The sequence below is a fragment of the Prionailurus viverrinus genome, chromosome C1, assembly GCF_022837055.1.
Source record: "Prionailurus viverrinus isolate Anna chromosome C1, UM_Priviv_1.0, whole genome shotgun sequence".
Lineage (NCBI taxonomy): Eukaryota > Metazoa > Chordata > Mammalia > Carnivora > Felidae > Prionailurus > Prionailurus viverrinus.
Window position 1 is genome coordinate 90856727 of NC_062568.1, and position 13165 is coordinate 90869891.

Consider the following 13165-nt stretch of genomic DNA (forward strand, 5'->3'; position numbering starts at 1 on the left):
ACTAGAAATTAATTGCATGAAGAAAACTGTAAAATTCATAAATATATGGAGATTAAACAACATACTCCTGACCAACCAATGAATCAAAGAAATCAAAAGAGAAAACAAAAAATATCTTGAGACAAAGGAAAATGGAAATATAACAAAATGTGTGGAATGCAGCAAAAGCAATTCCAAGAGGGAGGTTTATAGCAATACATGCCTACTCCAAGAACAAGAAAAGTCCCAAACAACCTAACTCTATACCTAAGGGAACTAGAAAAAGAAGAACACAGAAAGCCCAAAGTTAGTATAAGGAAGGAAATAACAAATATTAGAGCAAAAATAAATGAAATAGAGACTAAAAAGACAATAGAGAAGATCAGTGAAACTAAGAGCTGGTTTTTTGAAAAGATAAACAAAATTGACAAGCCTTTAACTAGACTCACCAAGAAAAAAAAAGAGAACTCAAATAAATAAAATCAGAAGTGAAAGAGAAGTTACAACCTGATACCATGAAATACAAAGGATCATGAGACTACTATGAACAATTATATGCCAACTAATTGGACAATCTAGAAGAAATGGATATATTCCTAGAGACATATAACCTACCAAGATTTAATCATAACAAAATAGAAAATCTGAACAGACCAATAACTAGTGAGAAGATTGAATCAGTGATCAAAAACTTCCCAGCCAAAGTCCAGGACCAGATGGCTTCACTTGTGAATCCTACCAAACATTCAAAGAAGTATTAATACTTATCCTTCTCAAACTCTTGTGAGAAATAAAAGAGGAGGGCACTCTTTTGAATTCATTTTATGAACCCAAAATTACCCTGGCCACAGACAAGGGGGCCACAAGAAAAGAAAATTACAGGTCAATATTCCTGATGAATATAGATGCAAAAATCCTCCACAAAATATTAGCAAAATGAATTTAATAATCCATTAAAAGGGTCATACACCATGATCAAGTGGGATTTAGTTCATGAATGCAAGAATGGATTCAATATCCAAAATCAATGAATATGATACACCACATTAACAAAATGAAGGATAAAAAGTCATATGATCACTTCAATAGATGCAGAAAAAGCTTTTGACAAATTTCAACATTCATTTATGATAAAAACTCTCAAAGTGGATGTAGAGAGAGCATACTTTAATGTAATAAAAGCCATATATGACAAGCCCAGAGCAAACAGCATACTCAGTCTTGAAAAGCTGAGGACATTTCCTCTAAGATCAACAAGACAAGGATGCCCACTTTCACCACTTCTATTTAACGTGGTATTGGTAGTCCTAGCCAGAGCAGTTAGCGGGGGAAAGGCATCCAAATTAGAAAGGAAGAAGTAAAAGTGTCACTATTTGGAAATGACATGATATTATATAAAGAAAACCCTAAAGACTCTATCAAAAAAACCTTTTAGAAATAATAATTTGGTAAAATTGCAGGAAACAAAATCAATATACAGAAACCTGTTGCATTTCTCTCCACTAATAAGCAACCATCAGAAAGAGAAATAAAGAAAACAATCCCATTTATAATTGCATCGAAAATAATAAAGCACCTAGGGATAAATTTAACCAAGGAGGTGAAAGACCTGTATATTGAAAACTACAAGACACTAAGGAAAGAAATTGAAGAAGCCCCAAATAAACAGATATGACATGGGTATGCTATATATAACATATATAAAAACAAACAGAACAATAAATTAAAATAATATCTGTAACAGAGTAGTTTACAAATCTTGCAGCGCTTCTGAATCATCTGAGGGAATTTGCAAAAATGCAGATAACATGACACAATCTTTAGCAATTGTGATTTGGTAGAATCGGACTGCAGGATCTGCACTTAAACAAAAAGTGCTTTCTCCCAACATCCCATCTCTCCACTCACATACAGGCTAAAGCCCTCAGCTTATGGATCTGGGGATCCATCAGAATTTAACTGCAAAATATAACACAACTATCATTACAGCACAATTCCTCTCTACCCTTCTCTTTCCTCATTGAATGTTTAAATCATGAGCAGTCTTGTCAACTCTATGAGGCCAATGTGTCCAGAATCCCACCAGTTCTTATCATATCCGCTGCTACTCTGCTGGTTTAAGCGACGATCCCCTTCAACTTGGACCAATGCAACAGACTGCTAACTGATCGTTCTTTTACTCTGATCCTCTGCAGTCTTATGCTGAAATACACCACATTTTGATGATCTCTTCACTAGTTAATAGACATTTTGATTATTTTCAGTTTTTAGCTGTTATGAGTAATACTATAAAAATAATACCATACACAAAAAAATTACAGGTCTTCATGTGGACATGTTTTCATTTATTTTAGGTAAATATCTAGGAGTAGAATTCTGGTTGTATGATGAGTACATTATTAGCTTTTATGAAACTGCCAAAATATTTTCCAAAGTGACTGTGCTATCCGACGTTCCCACTTGCGGTGTATGAGCGTTCCAGTTTCTGCATGTCTTTGCCAACACTTGGTATTGTCAATCTTTTTGACAGCTCTAGTAGGTATCTAGTGATATCTCTTTTTAGTTTTTTTCCCCAAGTTTTTAGTTAAATTTCAGTTAGTTAACATATAGTGTAATATTAGTTTCAGGTATAGAATTTAGTGATTCAACACTTACGTACAACACTTGGTGCTTATCACAACAAGTGCCCTCCTTAATCTCCATGTTCTCTATAGTTAAGAGTCTGTTTCTTGGTTTGCCTCTCTTCCCCAGCCCACTCCCCACCCACATTCATTTGTTTTGTTTGTTAAGTTCCACACGTGAGTGAAATCCTATGGTATTTGTCGTTCTCTGACTGACTTATTTCACTTAGCATAATACACTCTAGCTCCATTCATGTCATTGCAAATGGTAAGATTTCATTCTTTTTGATAGTTGAGTAATATTCCGTTGTATATGTATACCACTTCTTTATCCATTTATCAGTCGATGAACACTTGGTCTGTTTCCATAATTTGGCTGTCGTAAATAATGCTGCTATAAACATTGGAGTGCAATTTTGAATCAATATTTTCATATCCTTTGGGTAAATACCAGGTAGTACAATTGCTGAGTGATGGGGTGGTGCTATTTTTAACTTGTTGAGGAACTTCTATACTATTTCCCAGATTGGCTGCACCAGTTTGCTCATTTTAGTTTTAATTTGCATTTCTTTAATGACTTGGGATGTTCAGCATATTTTCATGGGCTTATCAGCTATTCAAATATCCTCTTTTAGTGAAATGTTTATTCATATCCTTTGTTCATTTTAAAGTTGGATTGTTTGTCATTGAATTTATTAATTGAAGTGGTTTGGGTTTGTTTGTTGGTATGTTTGTTTTTGATAGATCCCTTAGGATCTATCCCTTAGGATCCCTTAGGATTGTCTGCATAAGAATCATGTCATTTGTAAATAAAGACAGTTTTACTTTGTCCTTTCCAATCTGGGTGTGTTTTCTTTCTTTTTGTTGCCTCATTGCAGTGGCTAGAACCTCTAGTAGAGTGGTAAATGAGAGGGGTGAGAGGGAACATTCTTGCCTTATTCCCGGTCTCAAAGGTAAACCAAGCAATTTCATATCAAGTATGAAGTTAGTTGCAGGTTTTTTACAGATATTCTTTTTCAGATTGAGGAAGTCCTATCAATTTTATTGAAAGTTGTTTTGTTTTGTTTTTTTTTACCATGAATGGGTGTTGCATTTTGTCAAATGCATTTTTTTTTACAAGATTAGTGATTTAATACCCTCAATATTGGACTTAGACCATGAGTGGAGCTAGGAGAGGGAGTTCTGGAAGGTTGCTGCTGAAGGGTCAAAGTCATTAATGATATGCTGCTAGATTCAGACTGCTAATATTTTGTTAAGGATTTTTACATCTGTATTTTTGTAGATATTATGAGTCTGTCTGGCTTTGTTGTTAGGATAATACCAGCCTTATAGAATAAATTGAGAAGTGTTCCTGTGTCCTTAATTTTCTGAAAGATAAAGTAGTATGGTATTGTTACTTCTTTAAAAATTTTATGAATTATCCGGGTGAACTTTTAAAAGCTTATGTCAGATTATATATCTCTTTAGCTTAAAATCCTTCTATTGCTTTCTATCCCATTTACTTTTTTTAAAGTTTATTTCTTTATTTTGGGAGAGAGAGCATGAGTGCGTGTATGCACATGCATGAGTTGGGAAGGGGCAGAGAGAGAGAGAGAGAGAGAGAGAGAGAGAGAGAGAATCCCAAGCAGGCTCCACGCTGTCAGAGTGGAGCTGGACACAGGGCTCGAACCCACGAACCATGAGATCATGACCTGAGCCAAAACCAAGAGTTGGGTGCTTAACCCAGTGAGCTACCCAGGAGCCCCTCTATCCCATTTTGATTAAGATCCAAACTTCTCATTTTGCGTACAAAAATCCTACAGGGTCTCTTCTCTGTACTATTCCAAACTCATCTCTTATCTGTCCACCATGGTCTCCACTGGACTTGCACCATCTTAGTCTTTTGTGTGTCCCTCAAACATATGGTCCTTGCTCTGACTGTGCCCAATTCACTTGTACTTCTGGGCCTTTGCAGTAGCTGCTTCCTCTGCCTGCCTGTAGGTTGCCCAGGACATTTTGTCATTGGCGCCATCCCGTTTTTCACATCTCAGCCTGAAGCGCCCCTCCTTTCTAAAGAAGTGGCCGACTAAAGTACCTATCTCATCACTCTATCACATCACACTATTTTAATTCTCTGCAGAACAGTTAACCATGCCCTGGTGTGTTTCTTGTTTATTTACTATCTCTTTTCACTTGAATGGAAGCTCTTAAGAGCAGGAACCTTCTGTTTTTTCTTGCCAATGTCTTCCCACTACCAGAGACGGTGCTGATACATAGTAGGTGATCAGGAATACTGGTTACACACATTAACATCAATAACAACAATAATTGCTGTTCATTGTGACCAGGCACTGATTTAAAAGCACTGATTTAAGAACCAGCGATTGAAGTGTTTACAAATATCATTGAATTTAATTCTCTGTAATAACCCTAAATGCAGATATTATCTCCCCCTATTAACCGAGAAGGAAATGAAACTCAGAGAGGCTAAACGATATGTTTATGGCCGTGTAGCTGTTAGAGCGCAAAGCCAGGGCACGCCCTGGGTTTGTCAGATGGTAGAGCCCATGCTAATCTGTACCTGGACATACATCCTCTTTGGTTATAGGCGGGAAGAGCTGATCCACGAAATTACGGGGAGTGACCTGGGGCTGACACATCTTTGTGGAAGGCAGGGGCGAGGCCCCTGTGTTGTGAACAGCGATCCATGCGGACCCGAGGAGTGGCTGCACAGGCTCCCGGACTCCACACCAGCTTGATGAGTTGCAGACATCTTCAGAGCGCACTTAGGCTGGGTTTTCACATCCCTTTTTCTGAAGCTGGATTCGCTCTCTTAAACACAGTTGGCTTCATCTCTTACGTGATGCAAATTCTTATTCCTATCTTTGTGAGACCAGTCAGTGTCCACATGACCTTCACATGTCTGTGAGCTAAAGTGCTGGCTATTTTAGATAGTCCAGCCACAGAAGCTAATAATAACTAAGAATCACTTGAGAGCTTCCTCTTCTCCAAGCACTGCACCAAGAGCTTCTGAGAGGTGATGTCATGTCATTCTCACAACAGCCCCAGGAAGCAGCTCTGGTGATTAGCCCATTTTGTGGATTACAACTCTGAGACTCAAAGGGGTTAAATTGCATACCCTGAATCACAGAACTCGTTGATGGCAGGGCTGGCACAGGATATGAAGCTAGGTTTGTCTAGATTCCTACCATCTGTTCATGCCTATGTTGGTGGTGTGGGGCAGAGAATCATGCATTATTTTGATGTTTACTATTACTTTTGCATAACAGGGATAAAATAATAATGATGATGATGATAGCTCCCAGCATTGGGATGGGTACTTTAATAGGGGATGCTGTCAGGGCACACCAGATAGCCTTTACCTTGCTCTATGCCCTGCCTCCAGCAGCTGTGAGTTTGGGCGGCTCCCGGCTCTCATACGCTTCCTTCTGAGCTCCAGGCTGCTTAGAAATGACTGCTTTCCCTCTGGAGGTGACCTTCAGCCAATGACTGACAGATCTGGGGTGCAAAAGCCTGGTCCCTTGTCTCAAGGCAGGATAACTCTGTGGTGCCATTGGTGCTACTGAGCCCCCTGTGGGATCAGGATGAAGATAGAATTCAGTGAACCTGCATCATTCTTGGCTGCTTCCTTCCTTCTCCTCCTGAGAGCACTCATACCAGGAATCCCCATCTCAGATCTTGCTTCTGTAGAATCTTGGGCAAACCTGAGGAGTCCAGAACTACCATCTGCATGTTACAGAGGGAGAATGTGAAGCTGGAGGTACCGTCTCCACTTTTAAAGACACTCCATCTCATTTCTGGCGGTGTGACATCACCCCGGGCTCCCTGCTCACCAGGGAGTGCTTTCCTCAGCTTCCCTTTTTGAATCCACTGCCTTTGAAAGCTAAGAGGAGTAATTTTACCTTCACAGCCTCTACACTCTCTGCAGTCACTCTCTCTCATCCTCATTCTCTCCCTGGCTCCTGTGTTGTTATTCTTTCTCACCATCCACCATGGACCATGGCTATCAGAAACACATAGACAAGCTAGGGGCTAAGGTAGCCATGGATTGTGGCTGCTGAGCCTGATTTTTCTCTTGTCTCACTGATAGCACACCCTGCCCCCCTACTTCAGTCACAGTGTGGGCAGGTGACCCAGGCTGGACCAGTGAACCATCCTCTGCTGGTTGCAGAGGTTGGTTCACAAATGAGTACATGCCCGAGCCAGGCCAATCGGAGCCCTTCTTTGGGACTATTTTGTAGACACCAAGGAGAAAGATAGCCTTCTGCCTTTGAGATGCTGGAAAGACTTAAATCTGAGGCTGTCAGCAGTCATCTTCCCTGATGCATGGAAAAAGCCCTTACGAGGTCATGGAGAAAAGCTAACACCCAGGTACAAAAAGCACCAAGAGGTAGAGAGAAATCTTGACCACACCGAAGCAGTTGTAGGTCTCTCACACTTGATGTACCCTTTCCTTCCTGCTTACACAAGCCAGGGTGAGACTTCCATTGAGTTCAGTTTGTGGCACCTGAAAAAGTTATGACCAACAGAGAACACAGCTAGATGCCACTTCCAGGTGCAAGAATTCTTGGGAACAGTCTAGATTTACCCCAGCAGCTCAGAGGGTGCGGATTAGGACCAGAAATAAGTTCTCCTACAACAGGTCCTGTTCTTTTTATTCCAACCCCCCAGCTTTTACAGGGAGATAGTTACCAAACCTTGCACCTGGTAGTGAATGGCCAGGATGTGAATCAGCTGGAAGGGCCCTCTGAGCTGAGGAATCTGATCCAGTCAGAATCCCCTAGGCAGAACCATCTGTCTCAGCTCTTTTCGGCAGTGAAAGATCTGGAAATGAAGTTGGAAGAAGGGGCTAATACTCAGGGTGAGGCTGGGAGTTCTTCTTTTTTAATGTTTATTTATTTATTTTGAGAGAGTGCACACAGGTGGGGGAGGGGCAGAGAGAGAGTGAGAGCGAGGGGGAGAGAGAGAGAGAGAGAGGGAGAACCCCAAGCAGGCTCTGCACTGTCAGCCTGATGTGGGACTTGATGTCAAGAAATGTGAGATCATGACTTGAGTTGAAATCAAAAGTCAGATGCTTAACCGACTGAGCCACCCAGGCGTCCCGAGGCTGGGAGTTCTGACCAGAGTTTGTGCAGGTGGGATCTAGCCACAGCTCTGGTGGTGGGTGAAGCAGGAAGTGCTAGTCAGTTTCTCTCTCTGTCCTCCTGCATCACATGGCCTGCATTTTCTGTGCCCATACTCATCCCTGCACTGAAGTCTCTTCTCAAGAGAGAATTGGGTATCAGTCAACTACACCTTCATGTGAATTTAGAATGTTGCACGCTTTTCTCCAGGAGAATATGGAAGCTAGGTGTATATTTGGATAATAAAACAGGACTTTAAGAGACTTTAAAGACTTTAGGGAGTAATGATTATAAGAGATATTTCTTGATGGAGTGGAAAAAACCATCCTTCCAGAACCTCTTGTTTATGTATATGAAGATATGTCTGGCTAAAAGTGCTGTGGAGGCTTTATTCCCTTCCTGGAAGTACAAGTACATGATCATGGGTGCCTTTTGGAGACTCTGTCTTCCCTGAAGTTGCTAACTAATGCTAGTGGACTGATTTTGTGTGCTGCCTTGGATTGAGTTGCTCCTGAGGCCAACTCTGAGACAAGAATTCAGATACAAGTAATTTATTTGGGAACTAATCTTAAGAAGTGCTGATAGTGGGGTAGGAAAGTGAGGCAGAGAAGGGTAACAAATTTGGGATGTGTTATTAAGTCAGTTACCCCAGTGTGTAACTGAACCTCAGTCCACCTGGAGAACTCTGAATGAATGAATGAATGAATGAACATATGCATGAATGATGGTAATTGCCAATGTGAGTGGTTTGAGGTAAATCAAGGAAAGGGGCTGAGTCCCATGCCTGGATCAGCACAGAATGAGGGACAGCAAGGAACCCAGAGAAAAGAACTGCCACATGGGTTGAGATGCAGTAAAATCAGGAGTTCAATGGTGGCAGGAGCTCAGAGGATGTCAGGGAGAGGTGACCTTGAAAAGACACAGTAGGGGTGTTAGCCCAATCTATAGAGCTCAATAACTCACAGAATGTAGGATGGGGGCTGGATCTAGTTTTACTTAATCTTGAATGACAGAGAGGCCACTGTTGATACCCAGGTGGTAAATAAACAGAAGCAGCTGAGAGACCTCTGCCCTAGGCCTGGCTCTTTCTTCCTGGTGTTAACTTAAGCAAATATCTTTACTCTATGGGGTAGGTTGAAAATGGCCCCCAGTGATGTCCATATCCTAAACTCCAGAACCTGTGATGTTACCTTATAAGGCAAAAGGGACTTTGCTGCTGTGATGAAACTAAGAATCTTGAGATAAGGAGATCATTTCAGAGTATTTAGGTGGTAATCACAAAGGTCCTTGTAAGAGGTAGGCAGGAGGATCAAAGAGAGAAGAAGGTGATGTGACCACGGAAGCAGAGAGATGGGAGTGATGCGGCCAGAATTCAAGGAGAGCTGGCACCTGTAGAAGTTGGAAGAGGGAAGGAATGGATTCTCCCGCCAGCCCTACTGACACCTTGATTTTAGCCCTGTAAGACTCATCTCTGACTTCTGACCCCGTGCTGTGTGAGAAGACATTTGTATTGCTTTAAGCCACCATGTCTGTGATTATTTGTTATGGCAGCAATAGCAAAATAATGTTCCCCACTATGCCTCAAAGTTCCTCATCTATATAGGGGGGACTTGGCCAAACTTAGGTGATGTCTGAGGCCTCCTCTAACTCTCATTCTCATATTTGCATTTTACAGTTATTATCTTGGCTTTCCTTTGGGCTAGATAGAATACGTGTCCATGTCTCTTTTGGACATTAAGAAATCAAGGTCCAGTGAGATATAATGAGGATACATTGTTGTGGCAGAGATGAACTAGAGCACCCAGTCACGTGTCTCTTTGTTCTCATTAGATTAAAAAGTCATAGAAGAGGTCCTTCTTGCCTGTATTTTGTTTGGATATACAACAATATGAGCCTATTTCAGTGGTGTTAGTATCAGGAGATGAGAGCTCAAGGTCAGACTCAGAGAGGACTTGAAAGTCAGAGTCAAGGTGATGAGCAATATAGCTCATGGTGATGAATTACAACCAATTCTCAAGTTTATAAACAGCTACAAAGCACTCATGAGGTTGTGTCACCCAGGATTACTATTTTGGAATTCAAGTAACATTCAGGACATTTTTTCACCTATTAGGGGGCTTTTCATCAGAAGATCTTAAGGTGTATTTCTACCACTGAGTACTTAAAAATTTCAGTCTCCGCGTGAGGAAAAGGGGAAGAATACATCACAGAGGAGAGAAAAGAACATATTTTCAACCCTTATCTGTGGGTTCACGGAGAATTGGGTTCTAAAAGCCTGCACAGTACTGAGGAGGAGTACACTGAGTACTTTCAATAGGATGATTGTTGTTAAGTCACTCTTGTTTTGCCATTAAACCAAAAAATATTTATTACATTTACCTAATACTGGGCACCATTCTAGGCACTTTGGAGGCATCAGTGAACAAAATAGGCAAAAGCCCTTGTTTGTATGGGCCACACATTCTAAACATATTTGATGGAGGATGGCATTATGGATAGGTCGCTTGGATACAATGTGACCAATGAGAGAAGCTCTGAAGGCTGTAGAATTGGGGGACTGCCCCAGGGCCATTCATGGGGATGGAATCACTTTGTCAGCTTGAGTCTTGGGTGGCTATTCCTCCTTCCCACCCACCTAGCTGCATCTCCTTTCGGTGGATGTCCATGTGGCCCAGCAGGAAGGGCTGGAACTCACAGAGCCAGATTCTCGGTTCCAGTTCTGTCAGCCACCCCCAGCTTTGTGACCCTGGGAAAGTCACTTTCAAACTCCCTGAGCTCCCGTTTCCAATGGAGATGATAATGATTACTTTGTATTGCTGTTGTGAGTGTTAAAGACTGGAAAGTGCCTAGTCCAGAGTAGCTATGATTCTATGACCTGTTCTCATTCCTAGTTCTCGGCTGGATGAGCCCCAGTGCAGACACTTTTTAAAGTAAGTGTGGGACACAGCAGTAAGGAGGAGTGTTGGGACTGTGGAAGCCAAGCCCGTGTGTGGATGGTCATGAGACAGCAGGCACTTGGCAGTGGGCACAGTGGGAGAGGGCAGGGAAGCCACTGAGTCATTCATTCACTTATTTAACAAATGTTCACCTAGCCCTTCTGCATAAACACACACTGTTTGGGACCCAGAGATGCTAAGAGGAAAGAAGGGGAAGTCAGGTGAGACAGACATGCAGCAGTGACAATACAGAGAGGTCACGAGTGCTCTGAGAGAGGCATGCACTGGTGGGCTTCTAGGAAAGGAGTGGCTCGTCTCCTCACCTGGGCATGGGGAGGGCATCAGAGAAGTTTGCCCAGACCATGCCACCACAGAACTGAAGGCATTAGTCAGGGAGAAGGGCGTTTCAGGCAGGGGGAAAGCAAGAGTGATGACAGAAGTGTGAGGGAGCTTGGGGACTTGGGGGAGCCCAGGGGGGATATGTAAAGGTGCAGAGACCCTCAGAGGCCCAACACAGAGGGCCTTGGATATCAGGCTTAGGAGGCTGTGTACACCAACCTGAAGTAATGAGTTGTTGATGCATTTGTAGCTGGGGAAAGACATGACTAACTCATGTTTTAGAACTGTTATTCTGACTGCATCGGGGAGTGTGAGTTGGGTGGGGAGAGCAGGAGAGCTGGAAACCCAGTGAGACATTAGGGAGGCTCTTGCTCTTGCTCAAGTCTGGTGACTATGAGGATGGCCTGGCTTTAGGGAACATGGCAGTGGGGCTGCACCAGCAGTTCCCTCTTTGGCTGCACGTAGGAATCACCTGGAAAACTTAAAGAAATACCAATATCCAGGCCCCAACCCAGGTTAATTAACTCAGAGTCTCTTGGAAGGGCTTGGGCATGAGTTTTAGAAAGCTCCCCAGGTGACTCTAATGTGTGGTCAGCGTGGAAGACGACTGAGTCAGAGAGACAGGAAGGAGGAAGTATCTCCGATGGGGTTTCTCAGAATTACCCAGGAGTGTTTATTTAAAGTGCAGGTTCCCCAGGCCCATTACCGCACTAGTGATTCTGAATCTCTGGAGCCCTGGTCTGCGTAGCTGAATTCTCAAAGCAGTGATTCTTAGCTCTCCAAGACTGGAAAACCACTGCTCTGTAGGAATGATGAAAGAGGTAATGAGCAGAACCAGGGAGGAGCAGGGCTACAGAGACCATCCATCAGGATGGATTAGGATCTCCCCTAATGACCTCATTTTACCCTAATCACCTCTTTAAAGGTCAGATCTACAAACACAATCACATTCTGAGGTACTGGGGGTTAGAAAGGGTCAGAGCTGGAAAGGGATAATAGGGCAGAAGGTTTTGACACCCACAAGAAAAGAAAGCACATAAATGGAGTCTTTCTATCAAGGACAGGGTGAGAGAACACAGGCCTGAACAGACGAGGGGGATTTTAGACTAGATATCAGAAAGGAGCGTGCAAAGACTAGAACCCTCATTCAGAGACTGAATCAACTCTCTGTCAAGGAGATGGATAAAAGGGACAAGAGTTATGATGAAAACTAGAAAAATATTACGGAGGGGAGAAAATAAAGAATTGTGCTCATGGTTGAATGCAATGGGAAGGTTGCTTCATGAACGTTCTTTGAGTCACATATTTTGTATTACAGCTCCAAATTGCTCCCAGGAGGCTTTCTAGCTAAGTTTCTGGGTGTTTGAATGAATTCCAGGGTGAAGGCAAGGGAACAGCTGGGTGGCCGCTGGGCTTCATTTCAATCCTCTGATTCCATCAATTTCAGGTTTCTCCTTGGCCAAATAACATTTCCACATCTCCAAATCCGAATTCTGTTTCTGCAACTAGCTTTTATTTCCTTTCAATCTAAAGCAATAATGAAATATTTACTACCCCCTTGACAGAGGAAGTATAGTATGTGTATGCATATATATATATATATATATATATATGTGCATGTGTGTGTGTGAGTGTGTATACACATATATATTAAACAAAATGGTAAAAGGAAAGGGAATCATTCTTTGGATAATGACCAATAGAAATGTCCTTACCTAACTTTTAAAGAATATTCTGTCCTCTTGTGTTCATGAATTTTAGGATATAATAAAATCATTTGAAAATATCTTTTTCAAAAATTATATTGTCTGTTTAAGATGTTCAGAAAGAAATGATCATCATAGAATTTTTGTAGGAGAAATGTTTACATTTTTTTAAACTTTATTTTGAGAGAGACAGAGAGAGAGTGCACATGCATGAGTGGGGGAAGGGCAGAGAGTGAGAGGGAGAGAGAGAATCCCAAGCAGGCTCCATTCTCTCATCACAGAGCCCAACGCACTGGGCTCAATCTCACAAATGGTGAGTCATGACCTGAGTTGAAATCAAGAGTCAAAAACTTAACCAACTGAGCCCCCCAGGTGCTCCCAAGGCTGGGAGTTCTGATCAGAGTTTGTGTATCTAGCCACAGTGCTGGCTCTCCATGAACTGAGCCACCCAGGTGCCCCTG